Below are 5,710 nucleotides of genomic sequence, written 5' to 3'. Positions count from 1 at the left end.
CGAGAGGGGCGTATTGGACAACGAGCCCTAACCACGCCCCCTGCTTCGGCATTGGTGCCCGCTGTGATCCCGCCTACTTAACTGTGAAGGGAGGTGGCATTTCAGTGCATATCTAGAACGTAATAATAGGTATTGAAAAGTACTAGGAATGGGCGCCCTATTGCTAGTAGGGTAGGTTATGAATCATGTGATCCTCTGGGCAGCCTCTTAAACGTAGTAAGACTGATTGGTTTCTGCATATTATGTATGTAGTGTAGTATGTAATGTTAAGCATTATGAATCTGTAAAGTACTTTGAACACAAAGAAGAAGAACCATTGAAGTGACCCAACAGTAAACGTCATGTATGGTAACAGGATATCAACCTGGAATTTGTGGCTAATGGCAAGTAAGGTGGTTGAAATATCATGCAGCACCAAGGGTCACTATTAAGAGACCTGCTTTGTGATTAAAAGGGTGCCATCCATGATTTGGATGCTTGCTGTTTCAGTGCTATTCTGCAGTATGGCCTAAAACCAGATTGCTAGGAAAAATCTAATGTTAAAATAGTCTTTTGGTTGAAAAGTGTCAGCTTACTTCTGGTTTGAGGAACAGTCGGTGCTTTAAATGGTCCGGTACTGAGTACCAGCACTTTTCAGTTTTCTTTCTTTGAGTACCGGAACTTTTTTTTTTTTTTTATATATTTTTATTGTTTTTCTTTGACAGGATACAAATATACATATAACATTTAGAACATTTCGCAGTTTCATTTGGCATATATGTATTGTATAAAAGCGTTTGGTGGTTGGTTCTTGGGTGTCATTTGAAATGTCCATCGTCTTTCAGTCATGAGCTTGGTTATAACATATATAACGTATACATATAACATATAGGCGTTCGGCTGAAGGTTGTGGAACGACCGTCGAACACTGTGGGTGGTTCTCGATCTTAGCTTTCTCGCTGCTGTCTACGGTGGTTTGTGTGGGTTAAGGAAGCTATCTAAAGATGACCACATCTCTCTGTTGGTTTTTCTCCAGGGTGTGTGTCTTAGTGCAGTTGAGTCTGCCCCTCTTAGGTACGTCACCCAGTTCAGCCATTCTTTAAAGGTGGCCCTGGTGGTGTCTTTCCATTTGGCTAATACTGTTTTTGTTGGACTGGTGAGGAGGAAGTCAAGGAGGTTTCTGTCTTGTTGTGAGTCAACGTGTTGACGTGTGCTGTGGCTAAAGTGCTGAATTCTCGTTTCAGGGTGCAGCCTAGGACCTTATTGATATAGTCGAACACCTTCTTCCAGAATTTGCTGACCTTGCTGCAGTGGAAGATAAGGTGGGCCAGGTCCCCTATTTCTCTGTCACAATTCCAGCATCGGTTGTTCTCTCTTAGGCCTAGCTTTGCTAGTTTAACTGTTGTCCAGTATGCTTGGTGCAGAAGTCAGAATTTTGTTTGGGCTAGTACTGGTGATATTATGTTGTGTGTAGGGGCCCTCCATATGATCTGTAATTCTTGTTCTGTCAGTTTCAAGCCTATCTGTGTTTCCCAGTATTCTGTGTTTTTGGCGTTGAGTTTTGTGGATGCTGTGCGGAGGAGTTTGTACATCTGTGATACCTAGTGGCCGGTCTTGTTTATGTTTTCCATGTATTGGAATATTGATGGGGTCCACCTATCTAGATTTGCTTTTGTGATGGCTGCTTTAATCGCCAGGAAATTGTATAGCTCTAAATCAGGGAGGGCATGTTTTTCCTTCATGTTGTTGTACGTGAGGGGCATTCCCTTCTCCTCCATCTGAGCTGGGTGCGAGAGGCCTGTTTGTGTCCACGTTGTTATATCAAGGGGTCTGCCTCTGTATTTGATTTTGGGATTTGTCCAGAGTGCTACCCATAAGGAGTTTTTTATGCTTATCTCTAGTTTTTGGTCTACCTTGAGGAGAGCTTGTTTTGTTATTTTGAATATCGGGTTCCCTTTTAGTGCCTTTTTGTTGGTGGTTAGGAGAGCGAGTGGGTCGGTGTTGCAGAGGATGGCTTTTTCTAGTAATAGCCAGGTCGGAGTGTATTGTTGCTTGTTGAGCACCCAGTGCATCCCCTGCCTGGCTACCGCGGCCTTCTGGAAGGTTCTAGGGTCTGCTACGTTAAGTCCCCCTTGTTCTTGCTTTAATCTCAGTTTTGCAAGGCATATTCTCGGCTTTTTATCTCTCCAGATGAAGTTGTTAAGAGTTTGGTCTGTTTTCTTGTGGAAGTCGTTGGTTAGTGCTAGGGTAAGCATGCTGACTAGGTAGTTGACTATTGGGGTGATCATCATTTTGAGCACCCAATTGGCTGGCTGTGGCTTGTTATCAGGCAGCAAAGCTTGCGCTGCAATCAGCAGAGAGCAGTATCGTCACTTGCTTGAATGAATGAACGTGTGTGCACTAATCGTGTCTTGCATCGCCATCTTGCACACAACCACCCATTCTCATTGCCCGATTATGTTAAGATTAGTCTTGCTGTGCAGGCTGATGTATGCACAATCGGTCTGCCCGTCCTAGTCTGTTCTGGTGCGCATTAGAGCGGGACGATTGTGTGCCTGGCCACCAGGCGCACTGTAGTAGACACAGGTGTTCTGGCTGGGGCTCTGACCAACACTAATCTGCATTAAGCTTTATCTCGCCTGTCACAATGTAAAGAGGGGAAAGAGGTGGGCCTGCACTTCCCCACAACTGCTTGGGTTAGAGAGCAAAAAGGGAAGATAGGTAGGGGGATAGAGTGATGTAGAAAGAGGACAGAGTGATTGGTAAAGACAGGGAAAATAGATGAAAAGCTCTAGAAAGACAAGAGAAAGAATGAAATAAGGCAACTGAGTGAAAGAGGAGAGAAACATAGGAGAGAAAGAGACTGGGCAAGGAAGAGTAAGACAGACAAGGCAGAGGAGAAAAAGAAGAAGTGTGGATAGACGAATACAAGGAAGGAAAAAACATGTGCAAGACATGAGGGACAGAAAGTAGAAACTGGCATGGGAAACGTTTAGGCATGTGAGATAGACAAAAGTCAAGGGGTGAGAATAAATGGGTGGGCATGGAAAATAGGTGTTTCATGGGTAGGAGGAGGAGAGACATCAGGAAGAAAGAAAGGGGAAAATGCTTGTGGACACCATGTAGCAATGCATCACCAAGGGAATCTCGAAAGGCTCTTTTTGTTGTTTGTTTGGTTATCTGGCAACTCTAACATAACCTTTTAAGTCAGAGCTTTCCAAACTATGTGTCCCGACACTCCACTGTGTCGCTTGCCATGTGTGGGTGTGTCGCGCTTGTGTCCATTCTTTTGTATTATTTCAAATTAGGACGATGAGACTAATCATGCAGGACGAGACTAATCATGCAGGACGGTACTGCGCCACATGGTGTGGAGGTCAGAGGCGCAACTAGAGTCAAGTTTCAAACAAAAGGCAGAGTGGATCTGCAGGGGCTCTAAGCAGGGGGGGGCAACATCAAAGCCTCATTAACTAGCAAAAGGTCTTTTAAAGACGTGTGAAGTGCTCAGGTGCGTGCACGGGAAGGTGTCTCATCCCGGGCTGCCACCACGAGGGGGGAGGCGGGGGTAGAGAGGGGGGCTGAAGCCTTTTGAGTCCAAGTGGCGTTGCACGCCTGATGGAGGTGTGGGCATGATCAGCCGTCGCCTGCCATACCACAGGGCACGTCGCTGTGATCGAAATGGAAGAGCACTGCTGCTGTAGAGATCCGTGGCCTGGGCAGTAGGAGTGAGCCACAGAGCGGGAGCTATGGAGGAGACCCCCCTAAGAGAGCCCTGTAAACTGCGGTACCTAATGTCTGCACCACTGCAGGGCACCTGTCACTTTTTCCTCCTGTAATGCACCGTTTTCCACCTCATGTATTTTGTTTGCTCACAATTGTCATTTTCGCCTCATGTAACTTAACGTTTGCTCTTGTAATTTGTTCACTTGTAATGTTTCTCATATATCAGTTCTGTTCCTACTGTGAAGCGCTCTGACGCCTTCGGTAAAGTCTGCACTATATAAAAACGCATACAAAATAAATAAAAAAATGAACTGCCGGCCTGACTTTTATAAAATTGCAGCTTGTTCAGTGCTGTGCATGGGGTGGCCCTGAACAGTGGAGATACAAATATAAGCTCTCTGGCCTGACCAAAACATTAAAAAGAAACATTAAAAAAAAAAACAACCGCAATAGTTGGAAATCTTTTACACATACTTTCAATGAGACACTCATTGCATCCCTATCTGTATCTACCCCTTTGATTGCCAAATTTCTGCAGACCCAATGTATGTGTGTTCTTACAAATCATATATTTAAAAAAATATCAAGAAAGGCTTTCGTGAGATGTTGCGTCCCCATACATTTCGTTATTTGCTAGTGAAACTGAATTACTGTGTCCCAAACAGATGCATATCTAAAAAGTGTGTCACCAACATTAAAAGTTTGGAAAGCTGTGTTTTAAGTGGTTCAGTGTTTGAATAAGAGTCCTGCAAGAATTCCGTAGGGGTGTGAGCAATCTATTCTAATGTATAGAACTCATACGCTTTGCAGCTCCCATTTAAATGCTGATCCATAAACAAATATAAAGGATATAGATGTAATTATAAAATCAGCTTTAAATGGAAAACATACTTTTTTTAGAGAGTTTTATTCTCATCAATATCTGTGCCACAGCTTCAACCTTCAAAACAGCTGACCATGTACTATTATTCTGTGAATGGCACATTGCCCTGTCCCTTCAGTATACACATGCCTACTTGTCGGGATGTGCCACTATCCCCATGCTCTTGACTGTGTGCATAACTGGGCAAGAGAGTAGGGCTTCGACTTGAGGCCACAGCCAAATCTGTAATCAAGGAAAGATACACCTATTGTACATCCTTCAACAGTTGAGAACCCCAGAGTCACACAGGGCCTGTTTTGCGTCCCCTACGTGGGCAAATCTCTTGACCTCAGTCAGAATCTTATTGAAGAGTGAACTAAAAAACGTTCTCCAACCTACCACCCCATATGCGATGCTTCTTTCTCTCTTCTGAACTATCACTCATTATACAAACTTGCAGTGAAGCAACTTCTCTTTTGCTCTCAAAACTTGTCAATCTCCTAACTAGAAAGGGATCATGGTTTATTATTGCACATGTTTCTTTCACAAATTGCCCACAGTATCCATAATTGTGCATAATGTGACCATACAAATAGCTTTCATGAGCCATAAGCGCAGTCGAATTGCACTCAGAAAATTTGAAAGTTACTGTTAAAATTACCCTTTTGTACAAGCAGAGACACAAAGAATGCTCTACAGATGGCAGAACAGTTTCTGATTTACTCTGCACAGTTGCACACCAAGAAAATTCTAAATGTTTGACTCCCAACCACACCCTTAGCCATGCCCCATTTCCACCCCTTCCGTTAAAACTGGTGAGTACCTGCACTTATTTTTTTCCATTTAAAGCACTGGGAACAGTACGTTTGTGAACGGTTGGTAGCTGGCAGCAGCTTTATGGTTTACTTTTGTTTTCTGTAGCTGGGGGATCTGTCCAGTTTTGATTGCATTGGGAAAGTAGCTTTGTGGAAGAGATGCATTTAAAACAGCCTTTGGTGGGAGTGCTTCTCTAGACAGAAGCTTAATGATGGTATGTTTGAAATGTTATCCCCATATGAACAGAATTTGAGGTTGTTATAGCATGACCTTGAGGATATTTTAATAAGGTTCTCTACACTTGAGAATATTGCCAGGGGAATGGGATAG

Source organism: Lissotriton helveticus, chromosome 7 (assembly GCF_964261635.1).
Source record: "Lissotriton helveticus chromosome 7, aLisHel1.1, whole genome shotgun sequence".
NCBI classification, from domain to species: domain Eukaryota; kingdom Metazoa; phylum Chordata; class Amphibia; order Caudata; family Salamandridae; genus Lissotriton; species Lissotriton helveticus.
This window is presented reverse-complemented; position numbering follows the sequence as displayed.